This window comes from Falco punctatus, assembly GCF_963210335.1.
Source record: "Falco punctatus genome assembly, chromosome: 3".
NCBI classification, from domain to species: domain Eukaryota; kingdom Metazoa; phylum Chordata; class Aves; order Falconiformes; family Falconidae; genus Falco; species Falco punctatus.
The window spans coordinates 83,799,231-83,823,766 of record NC_137582.1 but is presented as its reverse complement, the minus strand read 5'-3'; the positions used below and the strand labels follow the sequence as shown (position 1 = coordinate 83,823,766).

The 24,536-nt window shown below is 39.2% G+C and overlaps 1 protein-coding gene across 10 annotated transcripts in view; it reads left to right on the top strand.

The window, feature by feature from the left end:
• Nucleotides 1-24,536, top strand: part of CTNND2 (catenin delta 2) — a 680,231-nt gene that overhangs the window by 615,156 nt on the left and 40,539 nt on the right. The gene's annotated exons all lie outside the window — the stretch shown is intronic.

Below are 24,536 nucleotides of genomic sequence, written 5' to 3'. Positions count from 1 at the left end.
TGAGATAAGTGAAGAAATAATCAATTTGCTGAGGGGCCTTATTATCATAATTCCATACAGTAAGAATGTGATTCTGGTACTTAGTATCTCAATGGGCTCAATTAAACAAAAATAAAGAAATTTAGTTTTCCTCCCAAGGAAAGCCTAGAGAACCCTTGGAATCAGATCAAAGCCCCATTGATCTCTCCATGGCATCTCTATGAAATTATTTGAAATCTGGTATTACTGATACAATCTTTAGTATTATTATGTTTTTCATTTTCCTTTTGCTTCCTCTTGTGGCTGCATTATACAAGAGATTGTGCTAACATGAAAAAGATATAATGACTACCCCCTAGAGTTAGCAATTTTATATATGCATAATGTATAATACATTATAATGATAGATCAGACTTCGGGAATTGATCTAAGAAAGCATTTATATGCGTTACTGCTTAAACCCATGTTTTTTGTGTAAAAATGTAATATGCCTAGTGCAGATTGAAGGATCAGGTTAAGACTAAAGAATACAGCATTTTATTAAAACTTACAATTGAAGGTATTTCTTTTTCTCAAAGGAACTAGATAATTGATATCCCTCCTGTACTCCAGAATGAAGATTTTGAACAAACTTAATCAGAAAACCACCCCCAAAGTGATCATTTGAGAATTTTCAGTATATTGTGGAGCCCTACCCTACAGAAAGAAATGGAAATAAAATCTACCTTGGTGCTAGTGCTTTATAAACCCCAATGAATGCACAGGGAAGGAATCACCAATAAAATTCAAAAGTTATTTGTCGTTGTGGGTAGTCTTAGCTGTTAAGTAATTGCTGACAGTCTGGGATACATATACTAAGAAATTAATGTGGGTACTAGATGATCTTGTGCCAGTTTGCCTACTTCTAGTCCATGTAAGGTTAGAAAATGAAGTTAACTGGGTAACTTAAAATGCATTTGAAAATTAAACTCACTTTTGAAGTTTGTAGGGAAGGCTTCAGTCTGCCCGTTCAACAAAAGACAGAATTTGGTCTTACTGAATCCGTTGGGCTTGGAAGGGACCTCTAGAGGTCATCTAGTCAAACATCCTGCTCAAGGGAGGTCCAGTAAGAGCAGGTTGCTCAGGACCTTGTGCAGTTGATGAAGGGATGGAGGTTCCTTAACCTCCCTGGGCAACCTGTTGTACTGTTTGTCTACCCTCATAGTAAAAATTCTCTTCCTTTTATCAGTTGGAATTTCCTATGTCCCAACTTGTGTCTCTTCTTTTTCTTAGGCTGTGGAGCTCTTTAAGATGAGTCTGACTCCATCTTCTCTACACCATCCCATTAAGTAGTTGTAGACAACAGTAAGATCTCTCCTTAACCTTCTCTTAAGGCCCAGAAAATGCAATTCATATATGGCCATGTGTTCAAAGCCCCCGTCCACTGGGATTGTTCCAGTATTGCAGTGTCTTTCTTGTACTTCTTGCACAAAGACTTGCTATGTCTTTGACCTTAGGGAGAGCAAAGCTGGGTGTGATACTCCAGGTGCAGTCTGGAGGCAGAATCATTTGAGTCTAGAGGAAGAATCATTTCTGTGATTCATTGGCTGGACCCTTACCCAATACAGCCCAGGATGTGGTTGGCTGCCGTTGCTGCAAGGACACATTGTGGATTCATGACCGACTTGTCTATCAGCACTGCCAGGTTTTGGAGTGGTTTTGAACACCTGCTTTCCAACTAGTTGTCCTCCAGCCTTGTGGGGCAGGGGTTATTTCATCTTAATTGCGGCACTTTACATTTGCCTTTGTTGAACTTGGAGTTCCTGTGCAGCTGTCCATTTGAATAGCAGTCCTACCCTCCAGTGTACTGACTTCTCTTTTCAACATCGTATTGTCCACAGTCTTTGTGAGAAAGCTTTCTATCCTATTATGGAGATTGTTAATAAAGATGTTAAACACCTGTGGGACACCACTGGTAACCATTTGCCAGTTGGATTTTGTACCAGCGATCACCACCTTTTGAGCCCAGCAGTACAGCCAGTTTTCCACCCACCATATCATCCACTTATCTAGCCAAGATCTCAGTAAGTTTATGGTGAGTAAGAAGTGGGTAAGCTGACATGTTTGTTGTTTCAAGCCATGCAGAGTAAACTCAGTAATTAGAAGTGGATAAACATTTTTTAAATGTGTTTAATCTCAGCGACATCATTGCATATACTTAAGTTACTTCAGGACAGGTTTCACTAAATTTTAAAGCACAGTTTCAGTGTGACAATATATAAGAACCAGGGTCAAATCATCTTATTGTGGAATCACGACCGTAAGAGGATAATTGCCACTAAATTCACTTAGACATAGAAGTTTGCTTTATTTACCAGAGAGGGAATTAAAGTAATAGCTCAAAATGTTGCATTTTTATTAAAGCACTGTACTTGCAGTTTTTAAAAGGGAAATACTGTGGAATATCTTTAACTTTTTCTTTGGAATCAGTTACTTTAAAATCAGTGGAAACGTGTAAATGTAGTTTCCCTAGTGTTCAGTTGTGATGCCTGTTATTAAACTAATCTTAGTAATCACATGTAGACTAATTGATTCTGACCTGATCTGATATATAATTCAATTATAAAGCAGTAACATGAATTTTAAAGTATTGCAGATACATGGAAAAAATTTGTCACTGTAAGAAATGTAATCACAAACATCTGGTGTCCACATGCATTTCCATTCTCCTTTTTTCTAACTTTCTTCAGCCTCAGCTCTGTATATCATCTGCAAAATTATCCCCATATCAAATTGACATTGAGTCTCTTTAACTTAATCTTTACATATATATATCAAAAAATGCACAAGAAATAGATATGTGTGTATGTATGTATGTAGGATTTAATCCGACCTTTTATCTGCACCACAGAGGAAGTGAAGCTGTGTTGAGTACACAGGCTTATAGAAAGGTACTGCATTCATTTTAAAAATGCATGTTATGGCATACAGTTGTGAAAACTAGAATAATATCTTGCTTAATTAATCAGCTTAATCTTATTCTCATGAAAGCTAAAAGGAATTTTTCCATCAAATACCTGAGAAGCAAGGTTCAACTCAGAGTAACAAAGCAGTATTAAGGTGGAGTGCATAGGCTGCAGAGTTGCTAATCATCATAACAATGTCAAACACAGGTGAAGTCTACTTTAAATCGATTAGTTAAGTTTGAGAGCAGGGAAAGTGAAAGTACAGCTGTTTTTTACCATGCTAATAACATCTGGGTAGAATCTTTAGGTGCTTGATGGTGATTTAAGAACTGAATTTCTATTTTCGGTCATTACATAGTCTTTAAGTAGACTGTTTTATATGGATGAATAGTTTATTCTGAAAAATAGAGTTGGATGCCAATGAAGTCACTTTGGTCCTTTGAAAATGTTGCACTTCCCCCACTATATCTATTTAACAGAAATAAATTCTTTTTTAAACATATTATATAAAACAGTTCCTTTTTTAATAGTGGAATTTCTATTTTCACTCTAAAATTGTAGCTTCTCAGTGGATAGAGTTAGCATCTTTAGGAAATTACAGTTCCCTCACATGGTAACTCACCCTGAGGCAGTCCATGGCAGAAGATATTCCTGCTGCCAGGCTCCCTCCAGCCTCTCATTAACACATCACTTCTACAGTCAAACCACTTATGTGAGTCACCACTGCCTGACTTACCGGTCAAAATGAGCTGGGTGAGCAAAATATTACTCTTTTCCTTTTACAGATGAACTTCTGTTAAACAGAATGAACTCAAGCCACACAATACGCTGAATGGAGGGGTGGCAATCTCTGACTTGGCCCAGTAGTGCTTGTGAGCTCAAAATGTCATTATCTGGTAAATTTCCACATTTGCATACTGGGTGTCTGCCTGCACCCTGAAAGTTGTTTTATTTTGTTGGAATTCAGCCACTGTGAGTCCTACCATAGTATTATTGCACCACTGTAAATTATTACTTAACTACAAACCTTCTCTTCCCATTTCTTCCCCCCCCCCTAAAAAAACCAAAATACCCCAAAAAAGTGTTTTAATTCCTTCACATCTTTACTAGAAAATTAGAAAAACAAAACAGGTAAGCTGCCTTCTTCAGCCAGACAAAAGCAGGCTTCTTTGGAATATGATGATACCAGCGTGTATGATTTCCCTATATAGGTATTAAATCTTCAGCATTTAAAGGTGTTATCCTCTGTTGTACAGTATTATACTGCAATGTCTAAATCAAGCCGCAAAGAAAAGAACATGTCTTCTCCTCTGTTGTCAGCCACGAACAATCCAAGATACCGAGTACATTACAAGCAAAGCCTTTGAAAAGGGGCTCTGAGGATGGATTTTTATGAATTATCCACTGTAGTTAAATCCATTCTTCTGCCTTGGGACTGAATATGTATATGCCTTATACTGAAGAGCTCAGCCTCTTCCTTGGGAGACTGAAATTCATCTCCTTCACTTGTAGCCCTATTTAAGCATCTTTCATTCCCTGGGACGTTTCTGATAAGCTGTCCTCAGCTTACAAAAACTTCAAAGCTCAGGCAAAGTTATTAAAAAGAGAAAAAGAAAAAGAAAAAAAAAACAACCCTGCACCTTTAGTTTAAGCTTCAAACAAGACAAAAATTGATTAAGAGTCAAAGATTAGCTTTGTTATAACTATTTCACATTCTTATGGATATCAAATGCTGTCTTTTTTGTTACCCTTTTTATTCTAAAATCTACTTAAAACTTAAGAGATCAGTACGTATTATCCTGGCAGTAAGACACTGCAATTAGGAGGAGCCCTGTGGCTCCATCTGGCAATGGCAGCAGCTGACCCAGAAGCCAGGATTGCTAAATCACCTGAAGGCTGATAACAAAGAGGAAGAATATTTCCTGGATTATGAAGAGGAGTAGAAGGAGCTAAGGTGTCTCTGCTTTCTGCTTCTCCAGATCCTGAAATAAAAGGAACAGACAACAGGGAGAGTAAGAAAAGAAAGATGGTAGTCATATGGACTTGGGGAATTGTGCAGTTTTAAAATGTGAGGAAGACAGATTTAGAGACCTGGATCTGGTGGCTCAGGTTGCTGAAGCTGCCATTTCTCTCATCTCACTTCTTTCTTGAATGTCTTTTTTTTTCCTTTTTTCCAAATACCAGGAAGTTAAGTGGTTTATTGCTTTTGCAAGATCATGTTACCTTATCTTCCAACCAGTGTGTTACACTCATTCACAAGCTTAAAGGGTACTTCATCTAAGAAGTGTATTTGCAGGGCCCCTGAACCACAGAGACCTCAAGTGAAGGTCTCAAATGATCATGATCCTGAAGAAGATGAAGAGTACTATCAAAAGCAGCTGTCATACTTCGATTGCAGGAGATCTGAAAATAAGCTCTCTACACAAGTTCCTGCTAGCCATCATTCTGAGCCCATGAAACCAAGACATTTGCAGAATTATCTGAATTTTACCAATTATTCTAAGGGGAAAACAACTGATGCTGAATCAATGGATAGGCCTGTTGGTGAAAAGTGCTATGAGCTAATCCCTCAAGTTACAACTCCTCCTACTCCTTCAATACAGTATACACAACCTCAGTAAATAGTCCTGTCCTGTCTATCCCAGCCCATCACAAGCTTGCAGTTTCTTAAGTTAACTCAGTGTCTGACCCTCCACCTCACAATAAGCCAGCAATTTACAGATCATCTCAAGAGGACACTATGCAGTCCACTTTTTATCCTCAGAAAAGCTTCCCTGACAAAGGCCCCGTTAAAGGAACAGATTCAGACAACAGTCACTCTGTCTTAACAGCTGTTTTACAACAAAACCTTACACGAGTGCTGTAAGCCCTTTAAGTGTAAGTTTGAAAGTCCTAAACCCAAACAAGTCCTGAAAAATCAAGTTCAACAGATATTGGAATGGCCATCAAAATCACCCAATTCTTGCCAACCAATTTTGAAAGCACACAGCTCATGGCAGTCACCTGAGTTCAACAGTGGAATGGATACCTTCAGAGCACAGGTTCAATGAGCCAAATATCAACCAAATAATGTTAATAATGTGCCTAATGCTATTCCTGTAAGACCTTCAGCACTCAAGGATGAGAAGGAAGATGATGGACACACTGTTGCAGCCACAACAAGAAGTGTAATTAACAGCAAAGGTGGTGTATTGAACTCCATAGAAACTGTAGTTAACATTTTTATACCACAAGGGGACATTCCAGAAGGACAGAGCAAATCTATTTCAGAGTCTGCAGAGACAACAGTATACTTCTGTCTTTGGACAAAGAAAAAGGTGAAAGGCTTCTTAGCCCCTTGGTGATGTGTGGGCCTCATGGACTAAAATTCCTGAAGCCAGTAGAGCTGCGCCTGCCATATAGTGACCCCAAAACCTGACAGAACAAGTCTCTTCCTGAGGATCCAAACTATATCGTCGGAGCAACCCAAGTCTCAGTCCTAATTGACCACATACAAATATTGTTAGCTGGCTGAGTAAATTATGTGAAACTAAGATGGACCTTACATATAAATTGAACCACTCATTTTCAAGGTCCAATAGAGAATCTTGCAAGTGTAGAATCACAAACCATAAAAAATACCAGCTGGACCATTTCTTTAAGTTCTACTGATTTTGGGTGCTTGACTCCCAATTTTCTTTATTGCAGTTCTTTAAGTAGACCATATGAAGACCTCATATGTTCAGAGACCCTGCTTTTTCTGTCTCATCTTGATGATCTGCAGCCTCCAATAGATGCCTTCTCTGCCATATATCTAGTTATTCATGAAGACAGTCAGTAAGAATGATGCTACTGCAGTACAGTACCACAAAGAAGAAAGCAGTATACCTTGTTTGCAGATTGAAGTGGTATAGTTGGAGTAGTTGAATATGTCATTGAAGCTGAGATAGCAGTCCGTTTACTCTGTCTTCCTAGTTATTCTTTTTAGTTTCATTTGGACTTACTCTGTTTGGTCCTTATCTTTCCTGAAGTTCAGCAGTCAGACTTGTTGTGATATTCCTCCATAAGCTTTACACAGAGGAACATATTATCTATATGTTCTGCCAGGAATAGTAGTTAATATACTCCTGTATAACTGTCTTCCTCACAGCAACCCATCCTGTAACACATCCCTTCTTGTGATCCACTCAGGCTTCCTGATCCTTGTCTGCAGAGTTATTGCTCAATAGGTGGTTCTTCATTCTGTATTTCTGCAGGTAATCATCTCCCGCCTGGGATATTATCCATTTGCCTTTAATGAATTCAACCGTCCTAAATCAAGAAAACTGAATTCTAAACCAGTCCTCAAATTCAGCCCCTGTCCTTCCAGTTTTCACCATCCATACCACTGACCATGACACTGGATGAATATAGACCAGGATAGAAGATTGTCTGCAGAACTTATATCAAACATTTTCTACAGAATTCATTTGATACATGCTTCTGATTCAATGATGAACCATTGGTAACTGTTCTGAGTAGCACCATCCAAACATTTTTCACCCTATTTGCAGCAGTTCCTCTTAGCTTTCTAACGAGGGTTATGTGAGACTAGTCTTGTAGGCTTTACTGATGTCAGGATGAGAGAGATTCACAAGCTTTCCTCCATGAGACCTTCTGCTACAGGGTGTTTTCTTTTAACCATAAAATGCACAAATATGCCATATTTTACTGGCACATTTGCATTTTAATAGGTACAAAGTATTAATAGGTTACCAAAAAAAAAAACCAAAACCTTCTCTTGAAACCTTGTAAGTGACTCCATGCTACTGCTGTCATGATTTTGAGTAGCCTGCTTTTCATTTCTGAGTTCTTTCTGTATTGTTCTTCCTCCCTGCAGGCTGCGTGTCTGCAAGGATAAAGGCTAACATCGTGAGAGTAAACTGCAGCTGCTCTAGCACTGTATTCCTCCCAGGGATATACCCTTATGCCCATTTTTCTCCCAAATTACAAAATGTCTGAAAAGTAGCATCAAGTTTCAACTGCTGCAACAACAACAACAACAACAACAAAGCAGCATAGGGGTTTGGGGTAGCTAAAGCATGGAATGATGTAAAATCCTAACGGACTAGTGGTTCATGTTGAAGAAAGATGTGGGGTTTAAAGGCATGTGCAGCTGCATAGTAGTATATGCATGTACCAATACATAGAAACCATCTTAATTTCCATTCCTGTTCTATCAAATGAATACATATTTTCTGCTATGTTAGCTAATTTTTCCACTTGGATACTCTTGCTGCCTTCATATCCCAGAATATATTCGTATCACAGAGTGATAGTCCATTGTGTTATTAATGGTATAAATGATAGTCCGTTGTGGTCTGTATGCAGGTAAAATTCTGTTTAGAAATTGTACTGGAAGAAGAGACTAAACATGCATGTGCAAACATGAAAAGACATATTCATGTCATTTAAATATTTATTTCATTATGAACAGTAGCCTTTTTGGTAGGAGAGCAGCAAAGGGACTGTATGTGCCATCCGTTACTAGTTGATCAGATATAATACATATATGTTTTAAAACAGTTTCTTGTGATGTTTTTCCATTTGCTTTGGGCAGGGAGGTTGGTCTAGACAGACTCCAGATGTCCTTTCCAATCTCAGTTATCCTGCGTCTATATTCATGTAATTATGAAATTTAGTTGATATTAATACAAACATTTCTTCATGTGTATCTAAATCCAAATACTTCTATGAATTATAAAGAGAGCATTATCTGACTCAGTCTGTGAAAGGAAAAATAATTCCAGGACAAAGAGAACTTGCACATAAATGACAGATTTATCTTCTTTAATTTGTTTTCAGAAGAGGATTTCACAACTCAGAAGTGGGCCAGGTTCCAAGATATTCTGCAGGATGTTTACTTTTAATATTTGAAATAAATATGTGCTGAGGATATATTTCAGACATTTGCAGAGATGAAAATATGCATGTCAATATATCTGGAAGCTAAGAAATATCCAGTAGAATATCAATTGATAAGAGCATGCTTTATATTAATGATTTTTAAAGAACCTTTTTGGTATGGTTTGTCTCCTATAAATGTCATACAACATGACTGCAAATATTTCTCTATTGCTGATTATATTGCATAAGAATCTCGTGTTGAAAGGAACTGCATCTCACTGAAAAGCGAATGTGCCAATACTAATATTCTGTCTCCTTCCCTTATTTTTTTTCACAAAAGTTTCATTTATCTAAGTGGAATGTTGTTTGGTTTTTTTAAGGGTAGGGCTATGATCTTTAAGATCCATTGAGTTTAGTGATGCCATTTATAAAGAGTGTTTAATATAACAGTCAAAGGGAAGACCAGTGGCATTTGCTATTGCATTGCATCAGATCCATCCAGCTGCTTGACACTGGATTTGATTCATAGGCAGGAATTTTAATTGGGTGTTTCTGCTAAGTCAAATGAGCTGGGAACCAGTTTGTGCTGCAGAAACACTGTGGCTAATGGGAGCAAAATCTGTAAATTTTTGACATAGTGAAGACTAACGTTTGCTTGAGACAGTGATAAATTAAGCCTTACCTCACTGCCTCAGCTTGGCTTTATGAGAGCAAGATCATGCCAAAAAAAGGTGGTTTCTTTTTTGACAATCATAGATACTTCCTGTGGCGATTTTTTTTCTTTTACCAGATTATTCATTATTGGGTTTTGTTATGGGCTCGGACTTTGTGTTTGTGATACCGGGGTCAGGTATTTGTGTGGGGTTAGGGTCGGGGCTGGGGGCTGGAGGCAGAGGCAGGACTGAGGAGCCAGGCTGAGGGTTAGTGCTCAGTTAGTGCAAAGCCTTAACAAATGTGGTCTCACAATCGATGCTCCATCATCTGAATCCCCCTTACAGCTGCAAAATCACTCTTCCTTGGTTGGCCCAGTTCTCTCACAAGCCTTTGTGCCCTCATGTGCCAGGCTCTAGCTCCTGCCTATTCACATGCTGAAGCAGGCCGGCCTCCTGCACCCCAGGCCCCCGCCATGTGCCTCCCCCAGCTGCCTGCCAAGGCGCTCCAGCACCCTGCAGTGCTGGCCCGCTGCCCTGGCCAATCAGCTGCCACCTCACAAATGCCTGCCTGCTGCCCTGGCCAATCAGCTGCCACCTCAAAAATGCCTGCCTGCTGCCCTGGCCAATCAGCTGCCACTTCACAAATGCCTGCCTGCTGCCCTGGCCAATCAGCTGCCACCTCACAAATGCCTGCCTGCTGCCCTGGCCAATCAGCTGCCACCTCACAAATGCCTGCCTGCTGCCCTGGCCAATCAGCTGCCACCTCACAAATGCCTGCCTGCTGCCCTGGCGCCCCCTCTCTGCCTCAGTGGCCTCGGCCCCTCCTGGGCACAGGCTGAGGGCTGGGGTGGGAGAGGGCGAGAACGCGCAGGGCCAGGAAGGTGGGATGGGGCTTAGGTTTTGAGCATCTGCACAGGGTGAGGGCGAGGGGGCTGAGCTCACCTTCCAGGAGGAGGGATTAGGGTTGGGAGTTGGGGAAGGGCTTTGGGTGAGGACTGGGTGTTCTCTGAAGGCTTCATGGTAAGCAGTTAGGGTGTAGGTTGGTGGCTGAGTTGGGAGTGGCAGTGAGGGCCAGGGCTGGTTTTAGGGACAGTAATTTAAGGCTGCCAACCAGAGCAAGGGTTTAGGGTGGGGATAAAATAAAGAGGTGGGTGGGTTGTCTTTGGCTTTGTGCTAGGGCTTGCTGTTAAAGGATGAGAGAAGGGTGGTGGGATAATGGTTAGGGGTCACATTACAAGGGCTTAGGGTTAGTGGTCAGAGTTAGAGTAAGGGCTTAAAAAATGTGGTCTCACATTCACTGCACTAACTGCTTCGCCATCATTTCAATTGCCAAGAAAATTTTTAAAAATCCATGAGTCAGCAGCATGCCACAGCAGCAAAATGAGCGAGTAGCCCTGACAGGGCTGCATTGTGAGTGTTGCCAGCAGATCGATGGAGGTGAACATCCCTCTCTACTTACCAATGGTGAGGCTGCTCCTGGAGTACTGGGTCCAGTTCTGGGCTCCCTCATACAAGAGAGACATGGACATATTGGAGCAAGTCCAGTGAAGGGCCTCAAGGATGATTATGGGACTGGGTTATACCTCCTGTGAGGAGAGGCTGAGAGAGCGGGGACTGTTCATCCTAGAGGAGAGGAGGCTCAAGGGGATCTTTTCCATGTATCTAAATGCCTGATGGGAGGGTGTAAAGAGGACAGAGCCAGACTCTTCTTAGCGATGCCCAGTGTCAGGACAGGGAGTCATGGGCGCTAATTGAAATACAGGAAATTCCATCCAAATATAAGAAGATACCAAGCTGACCCTACTTCGAGCAGAAGCGTTGGATTAGATGATTTCTAGAGGATCCTGACAACCTCAAGTGTTCAGTGATTCATAAGGAAGTTATCTGCATCATTTTTTGTTTCATTTTTGCTACCAGAAATACCAGTGTTGATGGTCAAGCATGCCTAAGCTAGGCACCTTATTCATGCATGTTTCCACATCAGTTTTATACACTTAGCCCTTTGGAAAACAGGAGGAGAGGTGAGCTAATCTTTCTAACATAGAGAACTTAGTCTTTTAATTTATCAGTGAATGACCCTATGAGTTTATGGCTGTCCTGCATTTTATTGAAGACACAGGCTCTGAATTTCCTTTTCTTCTCAAAATCCTGAGAAATTCTCTGCAGCCCTAAGATAAAAAAGCTCCTAGTCCAAGTTTACAGATTTTGCAGCATCAGGCAGTAAATTCAGCTCTGTGTACCAAAAGAATTTGCAGTGGTGGTATTCAGAGTTCACCTGCTGTTTGGTAGATCTAATGTGCAACATGAGGAAAATAAATTGCCTCATTACTTACTACTCTCAGGAGAAAAGTTACAGAATCTTAGATTGTGTGCTACTCAGGATGTTCTTAATGTGATATGTTTTATACATTATTTGGATTTCATAACTCAGGATTATTCTAGCAAATAATCAGAGTACTAATTTTAATTAGAGGAAAATGCTTCTATTAGCATGAGTATATGCAAAGTCATATATTTGTGTGCAAAAATTTTCAAGGTGACACTGACAACAATGGTTGCTCTCACAAAAGAAACATGATATTCTTCAAATTCAGTGGAGCAGTCTATCAAGAAATAGTTTACCTTTGGGAATATTGTCCTATGAATCTCCTGTGGTTAGGAGGTCAGCATTGTATCTGACCATTCAGCTGTTCTGTTTGACTGAGAGCATTTATTTTTCAGCTTTGTTGCTTTCTTGTTGTTAAGTGAAATCTTTTCTAGCACTTAAAACCTGATCTCCCGTCTTTACTCTGCAATGCAGAGTGTAGTTTATATTCCACCCTGTCACGAGGAAGTAGCAAAACTGCTGAGTAGATGTAAAATTTCCACTCTTGGTTCCACCCTAGTCTTTCAGAGCACTCTGACCATTTAGAATAGGGCATGTGGAACCAGGGAGCCAGCTGCTCTGGCAGATTATTCTTTTCCCCAAGACTTTCAGAAGACTTGCCCAATTCTCACCCTCTCTTCGGTAGTAGCAGAGATCAGCCAACACTGCAGAGGTCTGAGAGTGATGAACTCAAAGGATCTAAGAAGTTATGGATGTTGCCTTAAAAAGATCTCTGTCCAACTTGATCTCTAGGAAGGAAATCAAGGCTAGTATATCTAATATGTAGACTTTCTGACTCTTGCCACGTGGGCAACTACATGCCCATGGAGGTAGGAGAAGGAAATTCAGTGAGTGTGCAGTCCTGAGAAGCCTCCCTCTGTATGTTACTCAGATGTAGGTAGGCAGCTGTGACTCAGTTTAAAAAAACAATGATTTAGTGACACTGAGCAAGCTCAAATGGATGTCTGGAGGCAAGGTTTCTTTGAGGACCACCAGAGAAAAGACCTGATTAGCTACTAGCCTGAAGATGCCACCTGCAGCTGTTAACTTGAAAGGAACAACAGTAACACAACCCAAAACCAAGTCACATTGTAAATCCTTTGACTCCCACCTCCCAAGGAAGCACAAACAGAACTATGCCCTAGCAGATCTGTACTCTTGATCCAGGATTCATTTTTCACAATTTCTTTAAACACAGCTAACGATGATCTGTGCATCTAAGAAGAACTGAGGAAGATTTTTATGAGAAATGTAAAAACTAGTCATGTTGTAGTCAAAACATACAGTATACATTAATTAAGGAAGGTTATCGGATGCATTTCTGCCCTTCCCATGAGAACACAAAGCTCTGCACCATATTCTTGCTGGCATACCTGCTGTATTCAGACCTTAAATTGTGGTAGCTTCAGGTGAAGTAAAATATAAAATTACAATATAATTTGCTCTTTTCCAATGACTGTGTTGCTAAGAACACAAAAGCACTCTGTCATGAACAGGAATTAAACTGAGTCACAACATTAGTATTTGCAAAATGGATTGGCTTGTAAAAAATATCTAGTGAAACTGACTACGTGTGCACTTTCTGCATGACCATTGTGAGAGACCCCATTTCTAGTACATGTACCTATAGCTTCATTACTATGGCAGACCTTTGTATGGTCTTAGTTACACGGATGCATTAGCAATTCAGCAGATAGATACTGTGTCTTTATGAGGTCTTTACTAACAATTCTAAATTGCAGGAAAAAAAGCAAATACTGTATTACGCTTTTACCCTTTCTAGGATAAATTGTCTTTGAAGTTTTTAAAAATATTTTTAAACAGCACTTTTTCTGTTGCTGTTCTTTTACCTGTTCTTTTTCTTTTCCCTTCTGTCCTTCTCCCATTGACATCTGTAAAGGTATTGTATGGTTTCACTGAGCCTTAGATACTAACCAGGATTTTGTTACCAGATATAAATGATTTAATTGTATGGTGCACCATAAAGCAATTGAAATACTGATATGTATCCTCAGTATTGTTGTTTTGCCATCATGTACAAATTAATTATCGTAACTGCTCCATGTAGAGTTTTCATGGTAATGACTTAAGAAATGTTTCAACATTGCAGTAATTAAGGAATATATGAACATCACAGTATGACTTGGAGTAGTTTTGATATTTGTTGGAAGAGTTTTTTTAAAAAGACACTGGCACTTTACCAAGATTTATATTTATTAACACGTTTACATCAAGGCATTGTATTTAATCTTTAATAGCAGAATATACCATGAGGATTCATTTTTGTTTTATTTCTCTTAATATTTTCATGTACATCTCCAAACATAACAATTTTTGCATGTTTCACCATGATGTTCTCGTAACTTTTTGTAAAAGCATGCAAAAATAATCAGTCTTTCAGACCATACAATAGGGACAAATTTGTTTATTATTGCTTCATTTGCAGCAATAGCATAGCACAAATGAAGAAGAAAAATAATAGCAAATAAATAGTAGTTACTTCATGGACAGTTAAAGCAGGGTAATGTCTAGTTGGACTTCACTCGCTACATCAGTCTCCTCAGGATCTCATTCTGTTTTGGACACAAAGTGAAAACCAAAGGAGAAAAAAAAGCTACTTCTTTATGCATCCAATTTAATACCTTTTGACACTAGTAGACAGGCTCATTAATTTCATTGCATGTTGGATCAGGGCATAGATCTTGAAGCCTAAACTTATTTTTCAAAAAATAGATTACATTCTTATTTCTTCATTATGGCCTAATTTAAAGTCCCTTGAATCAGACTATTAACAAAATATTATCCTATCTCAGAAAATAATACAGATAAAACTAAAATCCCACTCAACTCTCACATAGCACTTTTCCTCTTCAAAGCACTTTAGAAACACTGATTAATCATAACATTAATTAAATGACTATGTTTTTTTTAAAAATTCAGCTTTCCAAAAGCTCTATTCTCTGCAGGGAGCAGGGAAAAGGATAGCAAGGGACTAAAACCAGCTCAAGTAATCAGAAAATTTAGCCTGCAGCAATTAAACTGAGGAATCTCTTCCCTTTGCAGAATCTTTCTTACCTTGGGCTAATGGAAAGATGAAAGGAAAGATGACAGTGCAGTCTAAATGAGAAATAAATCTGTTGGTGTGTAAAGGAGCTGATTAATTAGATATATTTGCACTACCTGGGTCAATAGGTAGGCTAACAACTCCTTTCTGTGCCTTTTCCAGTTTGTATACCTGGCAGGAAATGTAAACAAAATGAATTAAAAAGGAAATTATTTGATTGATTGCCCACATGGACTCCATCCATTATGGATATAAAACCCAAGCATGCAAGATCAGCTTCCTTGGATTCAAGAACAATCAAGCCTGAATCTTTTTTTGTTCCCAACCAACCTACCAAAGCTCAGACTGCAAGGGAGACAGCCAAAGCCACCACGCAAATCCTTTTCTCTGGCCAGGGGAGGGGGAACAACAGAAGAGCAGTAATATCTGTGGGTTTGTGACAGTTTACCTTTGACAAATGGAAGATTAATGGTGGAGATTTTTTGCTTCTGTGGAGCCAGTAGTTGTTTGGTATATCAGGTCAACAGATAATTAGGCAGGTCAAGCTGGACTTTTATTGAGTTATTTTTATAGTCCAGTGTGGGTGAGACAGTGAACAAATTAATGCTTACACCTCCTTCCAAATTCAGCTTCCAAAACCAGTTTGCAGGCCAGAAAAGGCACTCTGAGTTGGGCTGCCTGTGTTTGATGGTTGGTTTAACTGTCGAGCATGAGAGAGAAGGGATAGAGATTGCTCAGCTGATACATGGATTAACATTCAAAATAGAAGCCATCCACTATGCTAGGTTAGACATGTGGTCAGTAAACAGAAATTCCATTTGGCCATGGTACCCATAAATCCATTTCTGTACTAATTTTCTGGCTGTTCTGCTGCAAAAATCTATATGCCCAAAGGACAGCTAGTTTCTCCAGAAATCCATTTTTCAGTGGCAGCATGCATCCCATGACCATTGCCAAAAAGACAGCAACAAAGATGGAAGAGGTAGAGATGAACAGCAGGGTCTCAGTATGTTGCTCTAGTCTTGGCATTAGCACCAATGGAGCCAGCTGAAGTGCTTCTGTATGCAAAATGTAGTCATGGATTTAGCCTCTAAAGCACATTGGGACAGATATGCTGTATGAATTAGCAGGTTATGGCCAGTTAGAGAGCCCTAGAAGTCCTTTAATTTCTAGGTTTTAAGACAACTGCTAATATAAACCCTGAATATCTGCAGTCTTGCTGTGTAAGAGAAATGCAGAATATGAAGGTATTCCATTGAGAGAGGAGTAAAATCAGTATTGGGAGTAACAGTAGATTAAATAGATAGTTGTCTATGGAATTGAGGTATACAAGATAAATAACAAGAGTAGTACAAGAGCAACAGCTTTTAAACACACTGGTGTTTTCAAGTCTAAAATCTATGCTTGTAAGCTAGCTAAAATTTACTTTAGTTCAGAACATTAAAGAGCAGAAGCCTGGGGCAGGGGGGGCATGGGCATGCAGGGGTGTGACAAGAAGGATCTATCTGAGCATCAAACTGAAGGTGTTTAAACCAACATGAGGAGAGAGTGGAAAAGCTTGGCAGGCAAGGCAGATGCAGAGATACACACTTAAATATCAGATATACAAGAGGTGGCGAATACACATGAAATCTTAGCTGTTAAGACCCAAAGGACTGAGGGGGTACAGCTCAAGGAAGCAAAAGTAACTAGTCGTATAATAGAGGGGAGAGGAGGCAGCCCTGAGAAGGTGAGATGAAAGCAAGAAAAGCCAGAGGGAGGCAGGAAATACGTGAAATGGGTATCTGTTTCTGGAAGCAGAGAAGCTGAAGGAGGAAGGTGGCTGGGTTAAAATGCTGCTACAGGAAAGAAAAACTGTGAGGGATCATGGATATGAGAAAGCAATTTGCTGAAAAGTGGTGACTGCATTGCAGCCTGTTGTGATTTCCCATGGCATATTCAGGGTGAAAATACCAAAATACTTCTCTTTTGTCTTTGCCCAATGCTGCTAGCTTCTGTACCTACTATAGAAGCATACAGGCATGCTCTTCCCTCCCTGTTGTGGCTGTGCCCTTTGCCATTCCTAGTTCTCCTTATGCTATACCTTTCTCTTGCAAAATATAGAACCAGCATCATAATCCTTTTAAAAATATAAAAGCTTCTATATTGGTTACTCTTTTAGATATTTGATTCTTTTACAAGCAAATCTCAATTGACGTCACCAACACAGATATTGATGGTTCAGGTATTTTCATCCTTCTATGAAAGTTTGAGGTTTTTTCCCTGAAACTGCAAAAGATGACTATTCCTGCTCCCTGTAGGGCTTTATATGCTGCACTACCTAGAGCTGAATTTATTCTTGATAAAGAAGATTTTTAAAAAAGAAAACCAATGAATGGAACATCACATACAATGCATCAGGGAAGATACTGTTCTTCTTTGCCATGGTCCATACTGAATACCAATCTGCTATCTTGAAATCTTGCTGCCTGTCATCAAAGGTGGTGGAAAAATGAAAAGTGTGCATCAGTTTTCTGAGAGTAAGAGGGAATCTGAGACCTCCACCTGGTCTTTTGTTCTGTTTCAGCAGCCATGAGCAATGTGCACTTGGGTGCTTGGGGACATAGGAGGGCATGTGTGTGTAACGGTTTTTATACTTTGCCTTCTCCAAAAATCATTTATCTCCACAGAGTCTTAACATTTAAATTCACATAAACCTGCAAGGAGGTGAAATCTGGCATTATTCTTTAGCTCAAAGCGCTCATTATCCCAACTTAATTGGCAGCAACGAAAGTAGTGGCTCCAGCCCACGAGTTTTGAAGTGCTCACTCAGACCAGTCTAAGTTAACTCATCACTCATTCACTTGCAAATGATTGAACTGAAATGATAATTCTTTGGATAGGGATAATTGCAGTACTATAGTCAATTAACATTATGTACTGAATGTCTTCATATGCATTTACTCAGAAGTTCCAGAGATTACAAATGTTTGTGTGCATCCCTAACATAAGAAGTAAAAGGACTTGGGGACCTAAAAAATGATTTTGGCCAATCATTGAGAATGAGATTCAGGTGCTGTCCTAGTTTCAGCTGGGATAGATAGTAGCTGGTGCAGCGGTGTGTTTTGGATTTGGTGTGAGAATAATGCTGATAACATACGATTTTTAGTTGTTGCTAGGTAGTGTTTCTACTAAGTCAAGAACTTTTCAGTTTCTCAAGCCCTGCCAGTGAGAGGGCAGGAGGGGCACAAGAAATTGGGAGGGGACACAGCCAGAACAGGTGACCCGAACAAGCCAAAGGGATATTCCACACCATATGACGTCAGGCTGAGTATATAAACTGGGGGGAGCTGGCCAGGGCCTAGCAATTGCTGCTCGGGGACTGGATGGGCATCAGTCAGCAGGGGGTGAGCAATTGTGTTGTGCATCACTTGGCGGGAGGGGTTTCCCTTCTTTTTCCCTTCCCTTTAGATATTATTCCTCTCCCCTTCTCCCTCCTTTTACTCCCTCCTCTTCATGACAGTTGTTGTTATTATTTCAATTACTAAATTGTGCTTATATCAACACTTGAGTTTTACCTTTTTCCCAGTTCTCCTCCCCATGAAACTAAAGATAAGCATTAAACATTAAAGACCATAGGGTGTGCTACGTTGTCTCCATCTGCCTTTCCAGAAGGCTGTGCATCTTCCATAGGTCCACTAACTCTGTGCAGATACCTCAGGTATTTAAGGGAATTTGAAACTGCATTAGCCCCCATATGTGGACACATGAATTGCTCCCTATGCCTAAAAATGGTTTTATCTTTCCTTTTACACCTAAATCCCAAGCTAATCCAAAATCATTTGTTCTCTATCTTGCTAGAAGTGGTGGGGCCCATGCTTTTCAGTGCTAAAGCTCTGGATTTTTCCCACGTTACTCTTCCAGTAATACTTTATGCAGGGTGGTCTTAGCAACAAGAAGGTGATCTGTTGTGATGAGCAACATCACAGACCATTAGCTAGGACTGGGCAGACCATGTGGGTTTGACAGTAGCCACTGCCTTTGAGCTTCATAAATTTGCTCAGTCAACAGCTTAAGTCATGTCAAACCAGAAGTGACCAAAGGGGACAGGGGGTTGCTGTATACAAACTGTTGTGACTTACAGTTCCTTCATATGCAATGTATGCTGCAGTCAGCAATGCTAGGGACTATATTACGGAGCGAGGTGGATAGCAAAGTCACTGGCTCTGCGATTGTGGTGGAAAGTCTGTCTGGAAGCAGTCCTGTCGTTCAGTGCTCAGCTGAGAAGGCATTACACTTTGTGGTGGCTAATGACCCTTATTTCAGTTTGTGCTGCTCTGTCTTCTGAAATAGGGCTCCTTCTTTATAAGTAAACATTGCCACATCAGGCAGATTTTTTCTTTTCTTGAGTCACACCTTTCCTGGTGCTCCCTGAAGTCTGTGGAGTAGTCATCTATTCACAGGGACAAGTGTCTCTCAACCTCAGTACTGCAGCCTTTCTTGCTTTCAAAAACACATTTTGTCTCCTTCCATCCACTGCCTTTGCTGCTGGCCCAGTAGTTGTGATGTTACCCTGCTTCATCTTGAGTTTGCTTCCTCCTCTGTCCCATAAAAAAATACACATTTGGCTCTATGACCCGGTCTGACAGCATTTCTTACATCTTAACCTATTTCGCCTTTAAAATTCAGGGTAGTTTTTCTCCTTCAGGTGTTTCGGTGGCAGGAGAAAATCTCACTATGGAAACTACCAAAGCTTTACCCTCTTAAATCACGTGGGATTCACTGCTGCTCTGATGCTTACAAAATACCTTGTACTGTCTAGGCAGTCCAAGTCCACATACTAAGCACAGTCATTTTTTTGTGGGCTGTTGTACCCCCTATTGCGCCTCAGTACATACTAGATTTCCACTGTTCAGAGAAGGGACAAGGTTCCTCTGGAACAGAAACAGCTGGGCCATGCTGGGCACTTTCAGATGCTATACTAGTGCCAATAGTGATTATCAATTACACTTTAAAACATTTATCTGACAAGAGAAGGCAGGGTGCACAAATGAACTAATTATCAAATACAATAGTAGTATTTTTTCCACTGCTATCATGTGATGATTACACTCTAATTTATTAGACTATCAGTTGAATATACTGACTCATGATCAAAATTTCTTATATCTGATTTAAGTACACAGTTTTGGCACATTTATTAAGTAATGATTGAAAGAAATAATAAAAGCTGTCCCAGAAATATTCTTTCCATAAAGACTGTGAAATACTGAAGTTGAATGGTATTAAAAACACAAGGATGATGAATATGCACAAAACCACCTATGTCTGGAAATTTAAGTGGAGTGCACATGTTAGAACAGAAATTACATATATTGTGACATACAGACACCAGTTGTTCTGGAATAGGATATCTCTAGCATTTAAGCAAAACATGATGGCATTTTGCTATTTTTGTAAAATCTAACTACACAATGTGAATTAATGGGTGTCTTTGAGTGTGGAAAAATGGTGATGTATTGCTTTTATTAGAGCAAGCTCTACTGTGTGAAGTTTCTCATGTTTTCAGTAGGTTAATTTTCCTAGTCTGGTTCTCTCAAACTAGGAACCATGTCACAACTATTTAATAAATGTGCCAATGTGTCAAAGTAATTTTTTAGAGATGAGTGAAAATGGAAATGAAGTCAATGGAGTTACAACAGCCGTGAATTTATCTCAAGGCAGTAGTAGAGAATTATTTCTGGAAGTGGAACCTTATCTGTGATGATTTTGCTTCTGTTAAATCTACCAGAAGAGTAATTTGCTGTTTTGGTCTGAAGGCACAATCTTAGGACAGCTATCAGTTTGATCCTATGAAGGAAAAAGCTTCCTGAATTCAGTAACAGAGGCACGTACTAAGGTGCCAACAACACCTTACCGTGCAAAGGAAAGGATATTAAATCTGCATTGCTGAAATGTTTAGTAAGCTAATGTTATCGTCTTACAGTCAAAGATTTAGTGTACGGTGATAGGCAAATCCTGCTCTCAATATAAGAGACATGGCAGTCCTATCTTAGAAAAATAACTTATAAATGTATAGTGTCAGAAAAATGCTGTCCCGAACACCTACAGGACAAGCCCTTTCTTTTGACACTGCCCCCAAATTATGACTAGGTAATGTCTTTCTTCCTTGATGAGTGAAATAGAACAAATAAATATGATTTCTTTTTTCTTTGTCAAGCTGGTGGTTACGTTTATTATGTTATATTATGTAAATCCTCTTTAAAAGCATCAAATCGATTTTGGGTCTTACAGTGTGTAATGTTGCTCAAATAAAAAAATAAATTTCTTTGCAGATCAAAGCAGTTCTGTATGAACCCTAATGAAAATTAACACTGCTATTTATTTTTAATATAATTCTCACACACATCCCTCTCTCTTCCCAGGACCCGCATCAGTTCTCACTTCTTGAGCTGCAAGTTGAGTTCCCCAGCCTTCCTACTAGTAGTGCTAGATAAAACTTTGCTGACATTACAAGACTAGTTTCCATTATGCATTTCAGTCTGCTTTCAGAAGAGGTTCTTAATGTTGAAAAATAATTGTAAATGCAAGCACTCTGTAGATTGTAAGATCCACCAATGCAGAAGTCAAGGATTATATGTGCTGTCAGCTGTGTTGGGCAGATGTAGCAGTACTTGTGCTTTTATTGGTATTACTCGACACTTACACCACTCTAAACCAGAGCAAGGTTTCTTCTATAGGTAATGCTAGAAATCATAACTGTTCTGTCCTTCATGTCTGTTGTAACACAGCAGGAACATAACTGAGATAAGAGAACTTAACGGAGAACTAATTTTTTTTTTGCTATTAATGTAGTACAGTTATTAACTAGCTATATGTATAGTTTTAGGAAACACATTTAGAATGCAGTCAAGTTACTGTGGAATGTTTTCTGCAGTATAAATAATAGTCCTTAACTTCTAACTTCATGACTTAACTCTGTATTAAAGCAAGTTTACTGCTTTTTTGATATAAGTCAATACATTTTGAATTAAATTAAATTAATGATACATTTTTTATGGCTAAAGCAGTGGGGTTTCTCATCCCAAATATATTTTAAAATAGCTAACAAAGTGTTCAAAGTACTAAAGCTACACAAAATATGTTAACAGTTCACTTGTTAATAGATTTTAAAACCGTGTAAACAGTGGCTTAGATCAACATTAGAGCCCAGCCACTCCCCTCTTCATCCTGCTGGTGTGCCACCCAGAAGGACACGTTGAGTCGTGATCCCCATCTGCGGTCAGCTGCTTTACCTGCATGTGTGATGAGCGTTGTTGGAGGTGGCAGTTCTGACTTTTGCTGATGACAGGGAGGAGGAAGCCTGTGTCTCCCACAGGCAGCACTTGGTAGGACTAGGGGCCTGGCATTGTCATGACAGGTTCTGCTAGGGAGGGTCTCCAAACTGGACACCAGCTTGCACAGCTGCCACAGCTGCAATATGCTGACTAGATTTTAGGTCTACAAAATGTGCACTGTGAGTCTTCTGACAGTTTCTATCCAAAGGCTAAGTCTGATGCAATTCTTTGGGGGGGGGGGGGGGGGGGGGGGGGAAACAAAACTGCTCAGAATATTTAATTCAAATATGCAACTGATTAAGAATGGTGTAGTAGTATTGAGCTGGAATTACTACAGCTGCTCAGAATAAGGGATGTTGTACTGTCCCCACTGTTACACAATATCTATCAAAAGTCTGGTTTATTGTTTGGAAGTATCTAATACTAGTTTGATTTTCTCATGCCTAACTTAAGGGTATGCACAGCAGAAATGTTAGAATTGTTGAGCATTAACATGTCCAGAATGCTTATACCATGGTCAGTTGTGTTTAGTTTCGTTCTCCTACTGAGCTTTTCCTGATAGTTCCAAAGCCTTTCTTTATTGTAAGAAGCATCTTGTGTGTCTGGGGTTGTGTACTGCTACGAATACTATTGTCTGGAATACTAGGCTAGTTCCAGGAAAGAAATCTGCCTGGGACAGCCATCCAGATTGCCTTATACCCAGTGCTAAGTGACACAGTCTTTGGCAGCTAATGGAATGATCACTGTCTTCTGGTTCCTCCAGAGGGCTGAGATGGTGAGATGCTCCATTGCACTTTTAAGTGAGGTACAAAAGGAAAAAGGAATACTGGTCTGTTCTGGATGTGTGTACAGAGTAAATCAGAAGGACTCATTGATCTGATTTATCTACTTGTACTTACTCCTGACCAGTGGCAGACATGACATTGGAAGAGTAAAAGCTACAGCAAATCATGGCTTATTGTATTTTATTGATACACAAGCCTAATTTGCTATATGCTACAGATTGAAGTAGAGTCACTGTAAGTGATAAGCAACTTTTAATGTGTTCATGTTACGTAAAACAAACAGATCCAGATGTAAATAGCATTACAGGCTGTTCTTGAACAGTGTTTCATAGATGTGCAGGGGAAAAAAAGATTTTCAGTTCGTTCAAACCAACCATTTCTGAAAAATAAAGTGGTGTTAACATCTGTATGATATCGGATATTAATATTGATGAAAAGTTAATAACGGAAATGACCAATGAAATATTAAGTGCAATGAAATAAAAATGTTTGAGAACAAGATTTGTATTTGTACTGCAGCACAGTGGTAAGTTTCAAATCCTGCTGCACACATTTTTTTGGTAATGTTGTGCTTTTTATATAATCAGGAATGTTTTTATATGATACAGAGTGGGTAGTTTCTAAGACTCACATTACCACAAAATCTGTTTGATAACCTTTAACATTTCTGTACAACAATTTTAATTTTATCTGTATTATGAATATTCTGTTCCAAATGACTGTCTGTGTTTCTACCACAGCAGGCAAAATTGTGAAAAATAAAAATAGTTTAACATCTGATACTTAAAATATGTGGTTTTCCTTTTACCTCTGCTTTTAAATGTCGACACACGCAACTGAATTTATGAGTTCAGAAATAAGATTTTTAACAAGTACTTGTAAATACAAATTAATCAGAACTTTAGTAAGTTATCAGAAACCTGATTAAATTATCATATTATATACAATAATCATACCTGATTATTTCATTCATAAAATGTGATGTAGATTAGTTTACTAATTATATTTACTTTTCCCAATTTTCCTGTCCTTTTCATCCTGCATGATACACTTAACGGTGATTGCTGTATGCAAATTGCTAGCACAGCTGCACTGAAGGTGGTTCAGAGTTGTTTCACTGACCTCAGCAAGAGCTTCATTAGGCCCTCGCCCCCTCTGATCTTGTCTTTATTGCACTGAAGGTCTGAACAGCCACTTTGCCATAGTAATGACCCTCTAGAACTGGTGTGAGGCTTCTTGTTTATCTGTGCCGGTGCTAACCCTGCCCTGCATATATATATATTTACATTTACATTTATACTATATATATATACATATATATATACACACACACACACCCCCAAATACTCAGATACTGTTTCTGTATTATTTTCACAAGCACTACATGGCTTTCAAGCATAATTTTGCAAAAAACCAAAATCTTTGTTCATTTAAACATGAAAAAAGTTACAATAATCATACAATCATAGAATCATTTAGGTTAAAAAACACCTTTAAGATAATCAAGTCCAACCATAATCAACAGAATTTCTTTCTTATGTCTTCAGTTCAATGTGACCATTTT